The following is an 18,224-nucleotide window of genomic DNA, read 5'->3' on the forward strand; positions in this document are numbered from 1 at the left end:
TCCAACATCTTTTGTTATGTGATTTGGTTTTTCTTCTGATTGTGGATTGGCATAACATTTCAGAGTATTTTCTTCCAGTGTGGAATGCCACTTAAAATTGGGAGGAAGGTTAATTTTAAAAAATAGAGAAGGATTTCCATCACCAGATCATTCTCATACAGAGATTACAGTGATGTATGGGACTTGATTGTTCCATAAATGGAATTCTATTTTGGCGGTCCATTGTTCAATGATATGGCATGTGCCATTCAAGCCTACATTGTTGGTGCTTTGTTTTAATTTGATTGGCCAGTTAGTCTAAGTCCAGAGGGCCTTCTTCACGCAGTCAATCATGGGTGACAACCTCCGAAGGAGGTCGTTCCCCAGTAGACAAGGTGTGCCCTCTGCAATGACGACTATCACCGGGTGTTTCTGTCACGACTCGCTCCCTTCGCTCCCGTTCCCACCACTTGGGGGCATGATTTGGGGTTTATTCCCTACTGGACTTTTCCTCCGAACCTTATGCTACAGTGCTGTGATGAGTTGGGAGCGCTAAATCCCTATTTTCCAAGCTACTTCCCTTCCGGATCCATTCCAGGTTTTTGGCAGCCAGCATGCTTCTTTAACCAAATGACTATGCTTCCCAGAATGCCTGGCCCACTGCTTCACCTCCACCCTTGCAGGACAAGGTTGGGTGGAGGATAGGCAACACCTGTGGCTGCAGGTGCAGCAGTCAGCACACCTGAGGCGTGTGCTCGTTAAGCAGCTTTAAAAGCCTCAGTCTTACTTCAGTCCAGCGCTGGTCATCGTTTGCAGTGTTCCTGTTGTGACTAGTCCCTTGTTCCTTGTTCCTTGCCTTTGTTCCTAGTTCCTGTTTTCTTGTTCCTCCGCCCTGAATCTCGGATTCATGCGCTAATTGATTTCTGCTCCCTTGATTCCCTTTTTGTCTTCCTCTGTTTGCAGGCAGCATTTCTCAGTGCTTTCCCCTTTTAGATGCAGCCCAGTTTGTCTGTGTTCTATATTTCTTTGACTCTGTCCTTTGCTGCTGTAAACCCGTATACCTTAGCCTTCCTCTTAGATTAGCTTCCTGTCTTTTCCTTGGAGGGGTAGGGAGAAGTTTGCATTGGTTATTTCGTTTTTCCCTGCTCCTGATCCTTACTTTCTATTGAGATCCATTCCATGTTTTCCATTGCACTTCTGCATTTATTTCCCATTTGATTATTAGGTGTGGTGTGCGGTTGTAGCTAGCTCCTGTGTGAATGCTTATGTTTTCCTCACTAATTTGTAATCACTATTCCAACTTAGGTATTTAGTTTTCCTCCCATTGCTGTTCTAGCCTTTCGGGGTCCCAGTTTCATCAACAGGATTCGTGGGCTAGCTGACATTCAAGAGGTTATCTCGTCCTTGTGAGTACAGTTCTTTAGTTCCCTTATTTAATACCATCAAGAGTGTTAGTTCACAGATCCTGTCATTGCTTGCCCTCCACGTGGGTTTAGCGCTGTCAGTACCTGTAACAGCAATTGGGGGTAAGGCACTTGCCGACTTTCCTCGCGGTCAGGTGCTTACCCCACATCCCTTTTCATATATTGGTTTTGTTGTCACACTCTATTTGCACTCCTGGTTTCTAGCATACATGGGTCGTTGTTCCTGTGTGCACGTAGTTTAATTCGAAGCTATTCACTGTGTGATTTAGTGCACATTTCCCTTGCCATATTCGCTGCCTTTGTACTCGCCTGACTAATCCTGACAGTTTCACCCTATGTCGCCCAAATTTTATCTCAACATCCACAGGCCCTTTGATGGAAATATCATTCCCATTGAAGTTTTGGAGTTGTGCAGGAAGAGATGTGAGGGTAAATTGGTGACTCTCACCCGTTCCTGAATCTAGTTGCTCGAAGGCATTTTTGTACATGCTTGGGATCCAGTATCCACCAGCACTGATAATGCACATTGACCCTGTACATTGACAGATCTTGGTCATTTTTCTGTGTCGGAGTCTGTGAATCTGCAAAGAAGACTTTGCACTCAGGAACAAGTGGGATTGGGAAGTCCCCTTTTTCCCCTGATTTTTCCCCTGATTCTTTTCTGTCCCCCTTTTCCTGGAGACAGTTGCCTGAACCTGTTTGCGGGGAGGATACATCAGTGCTTTCAGGGGAATCTGGGTGACATTGTGCGAGTTTAAGACTGTGTTGCTCTGGGTCAGTCTTAATACTTATCCAGTCTAGATCACGGTCTTTGTGACCCATTTTTCTTTGGAGGGATCCCTCCACCCCTGAAAGAGATGATTCTCTTCCCTTAATTCTCCAGGGAGTCTTCTCCTTCAAAAGGGATGATGTGTACGTCCTCCACAAAGTGAGTTATCTTTTGCTTTTGATTTCTCCTACTTATCCTCTGTTCCCCTAGGTTCCAGCTTTTCATGGGTAGAAGATGTATGTTCTGGTTCAGAGGTTTCCAGGGGTTTTGTTCTGGTGGGAAAGGAAGCTTCCTATAGGGCTTTGCATCTTTCTTCTACCCAGGCCCCCACCTCTGGAACCTGTTGGTTGTCAGAGGTTTCTTCCCCGTCATTGCTCCGGGGCACCAGAACCAGATGTTGAGTTATTCTGGGCAGCAGTTTCCAGTTGAGGGTTCTGCTTGAGAATATTGGTGAGTATTATACTGTTGCTGTTGTATGTTGTGATGAATCTTGTTCTTTTCTGTGATGTTGTTTTTTATCATTTTGTTCATTAGAAGATCTGTTCTTGTTCTTTGATTTGTTTTAAGAAAACTTCTTTGTAGGAGTGTATGGTTGTAGCTACGATTTTTTAATTTGCTGATACATTCATTTGCATGTGTTAAAAAGTCTTGAGTTTTGGTACAGTTGCGTTTTATCCTTAGTAGTTCACCGTATGGTATGTGTCTAGTGATATGATGAGGATGGTTTCTGGTGGCATGTAATATGCTGTTTACTGCTGTTTCCTTGATGAAGAGTGTGGTGTGTATTTTTTTGTCTTCTATGTACAATTTAAGATCCAGACAGTTAATGCTACATTTGCTATATTGAATTGTTAATTTCAAATTATAGTTGTTCGTATTCAGGTATTGGTGGTACCCTTTAAGTTGTGTTTCTGTTCCATTCCAAATCATCATGATATCATCGATGTACCTGCCCCAATATGTGACTTGATTGGTTGTGCTGTAGAAAGGATGGGTCCGTGCATGCTCTGCCTCAAAATGTCCCATGTACAGGTTTGCATAGCCAGGGGCGTATTTTGCCCCATCGCTGTTCCTTGAACTTGTCTGAATATGTCCTTATTGAATGAAAAAATGTTGTTGCAAAGTGTAAAATCTAGCATCTCCAAAAGCATGAGGTTTTGTTCTAAGAGTGATGTGGATCTTGTTTTAAGGAACTATTCTGTAGTGAGTAGACCCTTTCATGTAGAATGCTAGTATACAAACTCGATGCGTTCAATGTGACTAACCAGAAATTGGGTTCCCATTCAATATTTTCAAACTGCTGTATTATGTACTTGGTGTCTTTTATATAGGATGTGAGTCCTGCTGCCCATGGCTGTAATTGATAGTCAATATGCTCCGAGGTCCTCTCTGTTAGAGACCCTATACTGTTAATTATGGGTCTACATTGTGGTAGTGCTTCAAATTTCTTGTGTATTTTTGGCGTGAAGTAAATGGTAGGTATGATAGGATGAGAAATGTTCATATATTTGTATTCTTCATCTGTTAGAAGTCCAATGTTTCTCCAATGTTCGCTCATAATTTGCCAATCTTCCTGTAATTTGTGGATGGGATTGGTAATTAGTTTTGTGTAACATTTAGTATCTCCCAAATGTTGGTTTGCTATTGTTATGTATCTGTTGTTTTAAGTAGGACAATGTTGCCTCCTTTGTCAGCCACTTTCCCCGTTATATCTGTGTTACGTTTGAGATTCTTGATTGCCTCTTTTTCTGGCAAAGTCAAATTGTGTCATATTTTAGGTTGACAATTTTTAAGGTATACCTGCCTTAGATCTTTGTGCACTGCTTTGTAGAAGATATCTACCACATTTCCTTCTGGTAGTTGCGAGATAAATGTGGATTTAGGTTTCAAGGGGGTACTGGCTGATAATCCTAATAGTATATTCTGTTCTTCTGAAAAGGATTGAACCCTGTGTAATTCTTCTGTTTCTGGTAGATTAAGGAACCCCACGTTATTGAATACATGTCCACTGAGTATTCCGATATTGGTTGTGTCTTGAACTTTGGGTTTATATCAATATTGTTTTGAAAATGTAATATCCCGAAAAAAAGGTCAGATTTGTATCAAAGTAGTCCCAATTGCTAGATGGGAAAAATGAGAGTCCTTTGTTGAGTGCTTTGATCATTTGGGGTGAAAGCTCTGTATTTGTCAAATTTACCGTTAGGTTTTCTTCTGATATAACAGGTTCTTGGATTTTGTTTGTACTCCCCCGATGTTGTCTGCTTGATTGCTTCTGAACGTATGATATGTGTCCCCTTGACCCCCTCCACCTATGTTTGATTGTGTGTTGGGTACTTTGGCACAACTTGGGTAACTTCTCATTTTCTTGTATTGCTGGTATTCTTATATAAAAGATGTTGTAGGTGGGCTTGAATGTATTTCTTTTGCCCTAGTATTGTCCACTATGGGATGTGATGGATCCAAATCTGTATCACTGATAGAATATGAGTCTGATGTTTGAGGTGTGTGCTGTGGCGTTGGTTGTTTGGGTTTATTGGTGATCGGTCTTGATATAAATTTGCCAGGAGGTTTCTGGAACATATAGACCCTCTTAAATGTATAGTCCAATTCATCTCTTACAAATTGACATTGCTTTTTTAGTTTAGTTGCTTCCATATGTTGGTCTATAATTTTGTCTAGAATCTCATATTTTTTGAAAGTTTTCTCTGGAATGTTGAGTAATTCAATTTGTTCCTTGATGGTCGCAATTTCCTTAAGTAGTTTTTCATGAGTTTTCTTTGAGTTAATGATTAATTTGTGAATCATTTCTTTCGATGTATTCGTTAAAAGTTCTTCCCAGTCTTTTAAACTATCTATGTCGTCTTCTTCAAATGAAGGGAAGATACATATCCTGAGACCTCTTGGGATTCTTCCGACTTGTAGATATTTTTCAAGTGTTTTTATGTCCCACCATCTCTTGTTTTAATAGTTTTTCTTGTTGGATAAGGAGTTGTCTGAGAGATTTGGTGTTAGCCCCATTATTTTCTGATGTCCTATTAGTCTGGCTAGAGAAGAGCAGTTCTGCTTCTTTATCTCGATTTGCAAAGTTTTCAACATGTTCAAAATGAAGATTTTTTTGTATATATGTTGTTGTGGTCTGCCTTTGTCGCTTGGTACTAATGCAAATTGAGGATAAGAAAAATCAGCCTGGTTGCGGCTACTGGCGCCCTTGTGTCTTTATACTTGGTTAGAAAATGTATAATTGAAAAATCAACGAAAATGGTATTCTAGGATGGCAGCTCAAATTCAAAATACAGTCACCCTCAAGCTGACCAGGGGTATAAATAATAAACAGAAGAAATGATACTGTTTTGCTTGAAATGGCGCTGTTATTGGTCTTTCAGGTGTTAATCACATAATGCTTTTCACTGGAAATTATTTACTTCCTCTTTAAATCTCCTTGTATATTGTAGTTTCTTCTACATTGCTTTAAATGCCCTTCATTCACAAAAACAATCACTGCGACATTATCCATTCAGTTGGTTTGTGTAATGATGTTCTTTTTATGAGTTGTGTTTCAATCCAATTGTGATAGTTCGTAGCTTCTTCTAAATTTCTCTTTTTTAAGCTCATTGTATTTGTAGGTTCCTCAACACGTGTTTCCCCGTCTAAATATTTGGTGGTTCCTCAGGAGGTTCCTATATAAATGTTGCACTTTACGCAATCCTAAATTGTCAATAGGTTCTGTTAGTGATCACAGAGTTCCTTTCATTCTGTTAGAAATAACAGAGTTCCTTTTTAAACATTGTGAAAAAGAAATCAAATTTCATAGGTTTCTGTTAAATATCACAGAGTTCCTGTTTGCGAAAATTCAGAGATCTGTTGAAAACCACACTGTTTCCTCATTTGCCTGTATTTGTGGTTTCTTTGTTAGCTTAGAGTTGTTGAATGGTTGCTGGAAAAGAAACCCAAACATTTAATTTAATAATTGCTAAATGTTTATTAGCAGTATTTTTGTTCCAATAATGGCATAATTGAGAGAGAACCACATTTTTTTGTGAAAAGAGAGAAACTTCTTTTTGTGCATAGGTATGGACAGCATGTTTGTAATACATAAAGAAATGTTGCCTCAGAAGATAGAGTACCCCATTAAAACTGATATTTTAGTTGCAAACATTCATATTGATATAATATTTGTTTTTACCTTGTGTTTCTACTAGTCAGATGCAGTACAAAGTGTTTATTCGAAAAACCATTCTTTTCCAAGAATTATAAAGGTTTCCTGCACGGGAAAGGCAAATGTTTGTTACTGTTGCCTTTATACAATATCTTAAAGTTTCATTTGAGTCACAAATTAAATGCACTTGCTGTAGCGTTGTATTAATGTTAGCCCTTGCAGTCCGTATGGAAAACAAAATGCCATGTTTACCTTGACTTTGTTTGCTTCCCGAGTGTTTTCAGCTTGGCGCTGTTCGCCGATTAGCACCTTGGTCCATGCCGGTAAAATACCGGCACCGCCTTGGTGGAAAGGGGAATTACCGCCCTATTCCAAGGTTGGTGGGGCGGTTATTCCCCCTTCCCCCATTGCCCTTTGCCATTCCCATTTTTGCCCCATAGGGCATAATGGGAATGGGGAAGGTGCTAATTACGGCACCGCAAATTACGGTACCGTAATTAGCTCCCTGGTCCCTTTGCGGGTTGGTTTTTAACGCCTGCAAAAAGCAGGCGTTAAATTCTCCAACCCGCAAAGGGACCTCGTAGTAAGGCGGTAAGGATTTACCGGTACCGGTATAATACCGGCACCAGTAAACCCTTACCGCCTACCGTGTAATGAGGCCCTATATCTTTGTACGCATGATGACGTAGTATGCTTTTTTGTTTACTTTTACACCATCTTGGTATGGGAAACGTTTTGTGTTTTAAAATTTGCTTCTAATAGTTACGTGGGGTTTCTGTTGCTAGGATACAATGTTTTTTGTTGCTGAAAGAAGCCCCTTATATTGTTTTTACTTAATTCATATGATGGTGCAATATATTTAGTTAGATACTTACGATTTTTGGTCTAATTAGATAATTAGATAAAAAAGAATTTGGATGCAACATTATGTGATTGTAATTTGAATATTTTGCAGTGGTCACATTGATTGGAAAAATTCCACTTTTAAGTTGTATCTTCTGTAGTGTTTGATATCATCTTTGTTGTGAATTTTACCATGGAGGTTGAACGCCCTATTTTGTTATGATATGCCACGTAATTGTGTAACATAGCGTCTTAGTATTTTAAACGTTATGGTTTCTTTTTCAAGCTTTGTTTGCCATAAATTAAATATATAGCTTGATTTTTCTATAGTCAGACGAGTTTACTTCTTAAATGTTTGCGGAATTGGCATTTATACCTTGATAGAGGTGGAGCCCAATGGTGATATTGTAAAAATTGTATTTAAAGGAAGTGATGCATCTCCTTGTTGAGTCCAGTATGGCAAGTGCTCATAAGACAAATCCATAATGCTTCTCTTTTTCTTAAAATTATTTCTATGTTGCCCCCTCTTGGTGGTAGTTTGATTTTTTCAATTCCAAAATATTTAATTTTGATATCTTTTTGAGAATGGTTGGCCTGGTAGTGATGAGCCAATGATGTGTGTGATTCTTGATTCTGTATCGATCTGATATTTTCACCAATCCTTATTTTCAGATTCCGTATAGTGCTCCCAATGTAATATTTAGACGAAATGCATTGTATTGCATAGACTACGTATTTGCTATTGCAATTGATTAACTGTTGTATTTTTTTGGTTTGACCATTGGGCAGTGTAACAGTAGTTCTAGCATTATCTGAACATGTACAGAGGCTGCAGGTTCCACACTTATAATTTCCTGGTGTTGGAGGTTTGAGCCACATCATTTGCTTTGCATCGTCGGTTTTCTTCTCATAAACAAAATGTGATGGACTGAGTATATTTTTGAGTTTTTCGGCCCTGTGAAAGGTTAGACTTGGTTGTGGGTCTAACATTTGTTCTAACTCACTGTCAGTTTTTGGGTATATTCCAGTTCTTTTTGAGAATATTGCTGAGTATTTTATTGTTGCTGTTGTATGTTGTGATGAATCTTGTTCTTTCCTGTGATGTTTTTTTCAGTTTGTTCATTAGAAGATCTGTTCTTGTTCTTTGATTTGTTTTAAGAAAGCTTCTTGGTAGGAGTTTATGGTTGTAGCCACGATTTTTGAATTTGTTGATACATTCATTTGCATGTGTTACAATGTCTTGAGTTTTGGTACAGTTGCGTTTTATCCTTAGTAGTTCACCTTATGGTATGTTTCTAGTAATATGATGAGGATAGTTGCTGGTGGCATGTAATATGCTGTTTACTGTTGTTTCCTTGATGAAGAGTTTGGTGTGTATTTTGTTGTCTTCTATGTACAATTTAAGATACAGAAAGTTAATGCTACATTTGCCATATTGAATTGTTAATTACAAACTATAGTTGTTCGTATTCAGGTATTGGTGGTACTCTTTAAGTTGTGTTTCTGTTCCATTTCAAATCATCATGATATCGTCGATGTACTTGCCCCAATATGTGACTTGATTGGCTGTGCTGTAGAAAGGATGGATCCATCCATGCTCTGCCTCAAAATGTCCCATGTACAGGTTTGCATAGCCAGGGGCGTATTTTGCCCCCATCGCTGTTCCTTGAATTTGTCTGAATATGTCCTATTTGAATGAAAAAATGTTGTTGCAAAGTGTAAAATCTAGCATCTCCAAAAGCATGAGGTTTTGTTCTAAGAGTGATATGGATCTTGTTTTTAGGAAGTATTCTGTAGTGAGTAGACCCTTTTCATGTAGAATGCTAGTATACAAACCTGATACGTCCAATGTGAATAACCAGAAATTGGGTTCCCATTCAATATTCCATACATACCCCAGGATGGGTCTGGTACCCTTGTATCTTGAGCTGAAATAGGTAGCAGTGTCAGATGGAGTGCTGGTCTGATACCCTGCCTGGCTACCACCCGATTGGTATGGATCTGAGGGTCTCCTCTGCCTCTAATTCTGCTTGTTGGTGTTAGTAGGAGGAGTATTTTTAAGCCCCCCATTTCCAAATCCAAGATGGGAGTATTTTTCACCTCTGCTACCTTTGCAGCAGCGGGTGTGTTTGATAGTTTCAGTTTTTTAGGGTTGTTTTTGTTTTCACAGGGCTTCTGGACTTCATAAATCCAGGTGGCCTGTTCCATCACCCAATACAGGGTCCTACACTCATGGAAGTCCCTTACTAGATGGGTCATAATGTATTTTGGGAGCTCATGAAAGTAAGTGTCGATGAACACCCGGCTATTGGTGCTCACCCGCCTAGAGGCCTGTTCGCTTCAGCTCTTGCACAAACTCTTTAACGCAAACCCTTCCCCACACTGCAGATTGTAGGCCACTTCTCAGGCCTCCCAAGGGTATCTGTGAATGGAGAAGTGCTTTAAGATGGCCGACTTGTAGGTGGAACATTTTTGGTGATCTTGGTCCTCCAGCCATGCAAAGAAGCTGGAGTATTCAGGGGAAAATGTCAATTTGGCAAACTCCATGGAATTCTTACCATGCTTAATACCAAATGAAGTTATTATTTGGTCATAAAGCTCTAGATGCTCCCATACTGAGTATTTGGCGTTCTTGCCCTCTGACTCAGAGCTGCTGCTATTGGTGGTCCACTCCCTGTTCTCTAGGTGTTCCTTACATCTATGAGACTGGGAATCCCTCCTGGAATTGCCCGGGATGGTCTTTTCTGCCCTGTGGTGCTGTGGGCTCTCATGGTCATTTACGTTGTACTCTCCTTTCACACAGAGAAGTACTCATCCTCCTCATCCCTCCTTCTGGGTATGGCAGGGAATTACTCTTTTGAGGTCTAGACTGTGGTTCTTCTCTGTCTGCAAAGCAGACCAGGTGGTCCCTTTGTAACTTCATTTCCTGCCAGCCCAACAATCTTTTCATCATAAGAGCCCTCCTGGCAGAAGCACATGCTAGGGTATTTTTAAGTTCCCAGAGTCCATTAGTCTGGCCACCTTCCCTTCTATTGGGTAGAGATGAACATTCATCAATATCTGATAAGGACTGGCCTTCTGGCTCAGTTGGACTAGGCCTGGTTGGGTCCAGCTGCCGAATTTTTCCCTGTTCTTGAAAACTGGCAAGTATGACGTTAACTGCACCCTGTACATATGAGTTGGTGAGTTGGCTTGAGGTCCCTGGTAGAGAGGTCATCACTCCATGATCGGAGGATGCTTTTCCATACCCTGACTGGTTGGGGTGCCTCAAAGCCTGTTTGTATTTGACTATTTCATTTTCCAACCTCTCACATTTGTTTTTCTCAGTCCCTATCTCTTGATGATATACAGAGACCTGAGTTTTCAATTCTGACACAAGTGCTTGAGTGGTTTCTAGCACTTTATTTTATGCCATTAATCAGTCTCTGAGTGCCTTGTTCTCCTCACAATGGGACTCATTTGCCTTCTGTGAGGCTTGTATTGTCTGGGCTTATTCAGACCACTTCTTTTTCAGGAGACTGATCCCCTCCCCTTGTACAATTGTGGCCTCTGTTACCTGCTCTATGTCTACCTCTGCTTGCCTCAAATGTTCCATTCATTTTTTATTTTCTAGCCTCATGTCAGTCAGTTCCTGAGAACCTACTCACTTTTCTCCACGTCCGTCCTTAACTGACGCACTTCCTGAAACAGGGCACTATTCTCATGACACAATTTGTTATTCTCTTCCTCAACGGCTCTCTCTGCTGTTTCAAAGTGTTCAGATCTTCGTGCATCAGATTGAATTAACCATGTGAATGAACATCCCTAATGACTAACTGGCTGTTTTCAGCTTTCAGTTGTTTAATCTGTGCTTGATATGTGCAAATGTCCTCTAAGCAGGCTCTATTGTGAACAACTGGCTCATTTAATTTGTGTTGGCTTGTGCTCAGGTTTTCAACACATCATTGATACTCCTCTTGCAGCACAGAAAGTGGAGCCTCTAGCTCTGCATTCGCTTTCTGTTGTGTCACTAACTCATCTAGCTGCACAATAATATTTGCAGAGGTATCGTCCTGCATCAATCTAGCTTGCAATGTTTCATGGTCTTGTTCTACACATTCACCTCTAATAAACAATTTGGAAAGGAGGTGCTTCCTGGCCATATTGATTTCTATGGTGCTCATTCTGAAATGAGTTCTGCACATGATATACTCTGTGCAGGGGCAAAATTCTCAACCTTGCTCCTGACTAATTTCCATTTACAATGACAACTCCAAATCAACTGTTTTATCTATACACTGCCCTAGAACCCAGGGTACAGGTCTGAATGGCATCTTCACAATGCAACACAACTTTCCATCTACTGCAATGCAATTACACCCAAATGAATAGTCTGCTGCTACTGCACTGTCACAAGTGAAGACTCTCTACCAATCCCTGGCATGAGCCCCCAGCTTTGTCGTGGTTTATTAGGCAGTCAAACGCAACTCAGGGAGTCCCCCACAGTCCCAAGCAAGGTGGTGCACAATAAAGCACTTTACGGATTCAATTTTGGTGAGGCTTCCAACCCCTCTCACACCTAACCCAAACAAATACTCTGTGTCACCAATGAACTATAAACCAGGCCAGTGCATAGTAAGAATATTTATTCATTTAAGATTTGACAAAATGCTAACAGCCGATATCAGCCACCAAGGCTGTGGAACACCCAATATCATAACAATAGTTCTATTATTCAAACACACATGTAAATTTTTGAAACATGCAATAACATCTTACAACACATTTTATTTCAATTTAACCAATAGAAAATGTTCACAATACAAGATGTACAGGAATGACTTAATTTGAAACAATACTTTTCTCCCAGCAACCCCCATCCTCCAGGCCTCAATTAAATATGACTCCTTTAATTTAAAGATAAGTTGCAGAGAGTGAGAGCACAATGGAAAAATCATTTAGCATACCTATTCAAAAAGGTGCTGTTTGGGAAGGGGATTCAATGTGAAAACATCATTTTGGGCTTGTTACTAGAAATGCAATATTAGGGAAAGGAATAGAGTGGGAGAAATTGTTTTTCAACTTGTATTTAAAAGGCAAGGTTGGTAAAAGGGACTCAAATGGAAATCGTTTTCAAACACGCATGAAAATAAAAGGCAGGCGAACCCAGTGACCTAGGGCCCTTTAAGACGAGGTAGCAATACTTTGAGATAGATGGGAATGCAGAAGTTACTCAAACATCAATAATCACACTGACTCAGGAAGTTGGCAAAACTCAATGCTGTTTTTTGTTGCAATTGTCTAAAACGGATTTACAATGGACATCAACGGACGTTTGGTCGATTTCTCTCAGTGCATTTCAGAAAAACACAACTTTTATTGCAAAAACTCATCATTATTGACATCACACTACGTGGAAAACTACAAAAACCTACTTGGGGATGCGATAGGATTACAGGGAACATCTAAGTATACGTTCCATACTGACGGGGTTGTGATTGGGTTTCTACTGTCAGGTGGGCAACTAAGCCCATCCAAAGTGCAAATCATCTTTCGTGTCACTCTAATACTAGACACTTCATTGGTTATACAAACTATAGGGCTCTTTGATGCATAGCCCCCTACCATTGATCTGGAATATTCCACATGATAGCAGCATGCAAGCTACCATACCAGGTGCATGGAAGGTCAGCGTGATCATGCCTCCCCTTCCAATTAGCACCACATCTATCATCACTCTTAGGGTCTGCCAGTCAATTAGGCTTTGAACTTGGCCTTGTAGAAGTTCTCTGTGCCTGGGAAATAAAGGGAGTATCTTCTTGGTTTTGGTGCAGCTCGACCCAATGTCTATTTTGATCTGACCATGTGACTGGGAGACTGCATTTTTAAACCTTTTGCAGCATTTAATTCTATGAAATGAGGAACTTTTGATGTCTTCAGTGTTTTTCCTTTCCATTTCAAACAGAAGTTTGTTTCTTTCTCACATTCATTGTAACTACTGGATGAACAACCAGGCTCACGGTGGTCTTGTTTTCTTGTTGCTGGGCCAGCCAAGTCTTTCTTGTATTTCTCCATCGCCTTTATTTATTTTCCAACTGTGCCACCAATCACCGGGTTTCAAGCCTTCCTTAAATAAAATGCACTGCGGAATGTCCAGGTTCTATACATTCCTATGTATTATACATTGGTGCATCGCCGCAAACTACTCACTACGTACCCAGTATTTAGATTACTTGGTCTACTTGCGTTACTGCGTCTGTACAAGTGTAAACTGGTTTACATGTTCTTCAGCATTTCTGTAGCATGAGCATCTTCATCTCAAGCCCGAAATGTTGCTCATCTTTACCACCTCCTCTTCAGAGCTTATAGAACGTCTTTGTTCTTCTGCCTCCTGCATCTTTTCCAGGTGTGTCATCATCTGCTCCGTATGATGTTACCAGTCTTCTCTTTCACCCATTTTCATACTTCTTCTGGGACTTTGTCCAAAATGCCATTATTTCTTCATGGATGCATATACGGTTTTCTTAATGGATACCTTGTTTCCATGATTTTCTGTGGTACAGGCATATTTACTGTTACTGCACTTGTTGCAATTTGTGGATCCCAACATATATGGGGGCAGAGCTTTTGGTGGTGATACATAACTCCTCCTCTACACGGCACTTGGTAATTTGGGGTCAGAGAAAAATGGGAACAAAGGGGAAATTTAGTTTTGTAACACACATACAGATGAGATACAGTACTTTGTAATTCTGATTTAGAATGAATGGGGAATTTCGTTTTGCAACACACATACAGATGAGATGCAATACTTTGCAATTCTGATTTAAATTGAATGGGGATTTATTTCATGTTTTCACCCTGCACATTGACTTGAAAGGTGGATTACTTCTTTTAGGATTATGGACACCCCACCACCCCCTTTCTATATAGAAGTCAAGGATTTCAGAAAAAAGTCAACCCAGTCTTTTTTGGGCTATACCGGCTCTAACACACTAGGCATGCGTTTTGTTAGTTACAAATTCTAACAACACTCATCCCGTGATTTTCTATATTGAATTAATTGATTTACTTTAATCAAACATGCTAAGGATCTACACAGTGTCTACCCCCTGCCCCAAAATGTAATGGATTAAGGCAGGCCATTTACAACACAATTTTCTAATGGGTAAATAAGTTGAATGAGATTTCATAAATTGTGCGAAGGACCTATCCAGTTTCACTTTCCCCTTACTACCTACTAATGGAAAGGGATAAAGGCAGGTGGCACCGCACGCAATTGATGGCTTTGGGATATCTACTTACATGGGAGCTCTATGCTCTTTGCTCAGGAAGCCCGCCAGAGTTTTAGGACCCTGTTTTGTTAGGCAGCTCACACCAGGCCTCTCCCACAGCAAGGCTCCCAGGTTTCCAGGCACGGTTTCCCTGATGGTCTTGGCAGCTCTCCTTGCCTCTTTGCTAGTGGTTCCACAGTACGGCCCAGCAGCAGGCTCCTTCATCTCCCACCAAGGTGCCCACTGGCTGCTGATAGGACCAGAGTTGGAAGATATGTATGATGTAGGCTGAGAGAGGAGAATAGATACATCGTTTCAACATCACAGGGAGTTTTAAAATGTGTGTTCTGAAAAATCTCATCTAATATCTCCCTTAATCTTTCAGATAACCCCATGAAGATATATATATATATATATATATATATATATATATATATATATATATATATATATATATATATATATATATATTGTATGGGTTCTTTATTGTATGGCGAGTCAGATCATACTAATTTTATTCCGGCCCTCCATTCCTCGGTGGAGTTATCATTTTTTTGTGCTTTTCAACTCTGCAGAAAGAGCAAAAAATGTGACCATTTACCATTCAAAACTTGTTTTCATGATCTATCCCTTTGCCAACTTTCCCATTTCCCATTTCTCAGGTGTATGAAAATGGCAGAATTATCATTTTCCCCATAACTTAAATTATGTACATCACAAAAAGTTTGTTTTTACAGGGTCCCAATGGGTGTTTTCTTTTGTTTGATGTATGACTGGATTGAGCATGGTGGAACACCTGCTGCACTTTTTATTCAAGAAAAACATGTCTCCACAAATTAATCAATGGTAATGCATTACGTGTGTCAGTAAGTACATTTTTTCTTAAGTTAAAACATGTGAGCAAACTGGTTTATCTTAACCTTTTCTTTCACCTGGCTTCAAAGCCTTGCTAAGTGCTTAATCTACAGTTTATGGGAAGCTTGACCTTAAGGCCACTTCTGCAGGACATTTTATCAGCAACTCTAATAAATTCAGTCTAGTTCATTGTGTATCTTAACATTTTACATGGACAGGCAACCCTGTTCTCTTTGGTGGGCACAGCCAAAGGTCTGGAGTTCAGATTTTCAAAGGGTCTTTGTTTGGAGCTAATGCACTTTTTATGGGGACCCTGACCTTAAAGGTTGTTTCTGTTAGTCATGTTAACAGAAATTCACCACAAATTCAATCTCATTCTCTGTATATTTAAGCATTTTCTTGAAACCAGTCCTGCATTCCTGGTATGCATCAAACCAAAGGGCTGTGAGGTCAGGATCCAAACCCACTTATTTAGTTCACAGTTCAATGAGGAATTTCAGCACAGAGAGAAAACAGGACAGTTTACCATTCTGAAAGGCTGGAATATTAAGTTCATCATATTTACATTTGAAAGGCACAGTATAGTATTTTCTTTACATACTGTATAAAAAGAAATATGTTCACTCTATCTACACATATAGGTCATAGTTACATAAGGAAGCAATATTCAAATCTACACCAAACAAAATAGGCCCTTCTTTGTCCATGCTGTCATTTTATATGGTGAAATGAAGGGGGTAATTCATAGAATTTAGCGCACAAGTGGTGCACACGGCTGGCGCACAGTGTGCACGTGCGAATCCCTGCGCCAGCCGCGTGCGCCAAAACCCATTTCCGCGCACAGCGTATTCATGGATTCCAGCTACCAAAACCAGCCGTGGCGCACAGTGGCGCAGCGACCCTGCAGCAGCGCCAGTTACGCCCCCAAGAACGCCTCTTGCGCAGGGAAAAGCCATCAAAATCCCCAATCCAGCGCAAAGGGCTGCGCTAACCCTGTACCAGCACGTCAAGCGGGCTACGTGTATCACTGGGGTGCGCGGGAAGTACCTCACGTCATTTCAGCTGGGTACGTGTATTTCAGGGGTGCGCTTGAAGTTCCACACGCGAATGTCCTGGCTACGTGTATTTCGGGGTGCGCGGGAAGTTCCACACGCGATATCAGCAGGGTACGTGTATTCCAGGGGTGCGCTGGAAGTTCCACACACGAATGTCCTGGCTACGTTTATCTTGGGGTGCGCGGGAAGTTTCACAGGCGATATCAGCAGGGTACATGCATATCAGGGGTGCGCGGGAAGTTCCACACACGATTCCATCAAGGTACGTGTACATCAGGGGTGCGCGGGAATTTTCACACGTGAATTCAGCAGGGTACGTGTATATCAGGGGTGCGCGGGAAGTTCCACATGCGAATGTCCTGGCTACGTGTATCTTGGGGTGCGCGGGAAGTTTCACACGCGATATCAGCAGAGTACATGTATATTAGGGGTGCGCGGGAAGTTCCACACGCGAATGTCCTGGCTACGTGTATTTCGGGGTGCGTGGGAAGTTTCACACGCGAATGTCCTGGGTACGTGTATCCTGGGGTGCGCGGGAAGTTTCACACGCAAAGTGAGCAGGGTACATGTATATCAGGGGTGCGCGGGAAGTTCCACACGCGATTCCATCAGGGTACGTGTACATCAGGGGTGTGCGGGAATTTTCACACGTGAATTCAGCAGGGTACGTGTATATCAGGGGTGCGCGGGAAGTTCCACATGCGAATGTCCTGGCTACGTGTATTTCGGGGTGCGCGGGAAGTTCCACATGCGATATCAGCAGGGTACGTGTATTCCAGGGGTGCGCTGGAAGTTCCACACGCGAATGTCCTGGCTACGTGTATCTTGGGGTGCGCGGGAAGTTTCACACGCGATATCAGCAGGGTACATGTATATCAGGGGTGCGCGGGAAGTTCCACACGCGAATGTCCTGGCTACGTGTATTTCGGGGTGTGCTGGAAGTTCCACACGCGATATCAGCAGGGTACGTGTATTACAGGGGTGCGCGGGGAGCACCACACCTGAATTGCACTTGTGGGTCCTCCCAGGTGTTCCCTCTACACCCTCCACGGCCCCTGCAGGTGGCCCACACCACAGGGACCTACCCTGCACATGTCCTGCAGCCACCCCATCCAACATGGCCATGCCCCCCCGCCAACCCACATGTCAACTTGCACTACTGCCCACCAATGCATGTCCCCCTGCACCCCCAGCCTCCAGGGGCAGCCTCCAACAGGCCCCCACCCATGTCCAACTCATGTTCCCCTGCACCCCCACCCCCCAGCACTGTGGTGCACCTGCCAGCAGGCCCCCACCCATGTCCAACTCATGTTCCCCTGCACCCCCACCCCCCAGCACTGTGGTGCACCTGCCAGCAGGCCCCCACCCATGTCCAACTCATGTTCCCCTGCACCCCCACCCCCTAGCAGTGCAGGGGCAGCCTCCACCAGGCCCCCACTCCTGTCCCCTATCACCTCCAGGCCCTAGCACAGTGGGGCACATGCCAGCAGGCCCCCACCCATGTCCAACTCATGTTCCCCTGCATCCCCACCCCCAGCACTGTGGGGCACCTGCCAGCAGGCCCCCACCCATGTCCAACTCATGTTCCCCTGCACCCCCCAGCAGTGCAGGGGCAGCCTCCACCAGGCCCCCACTCCTGTCCCCTATCACCCCCACCCCCCAGCACTGTGGTGCACCTGCCAGCAGGTCCGCACCCATGTCCAACTCATGTTCCCCTGCACCCCCACCCCCCAGCAGTGCAGGGGCATCCTCCACCAGGCCCCCACTCCTGTCCCCTATCACCCCCACCCCCCAGCACTGTGGTGCACCTGCCAGCAGGTCCCCACCCATGTCCAACTCATGTTCCCCTGCACCCCCACCCCCCAGCAGTGCAGGGGCAGCCTCCACCAG

The sequence above is a fragment of the Ambystoma mexicanum genome, chromosome 2p (assembly GCF_040938575.1).
Source record: "Ambystoma mexicanum isolate Mex_15411 chromosome 2p, UKY_AmexF1_1, whole genome shotgun sequence".
Taxonomy (NCBI): domain Eukaryota; kingdom Metazoa; phylum Chordata; class Amphibia; order Caudata; family Ambystomatidae; genus Ambystoma; species Ambystoma mexicanum.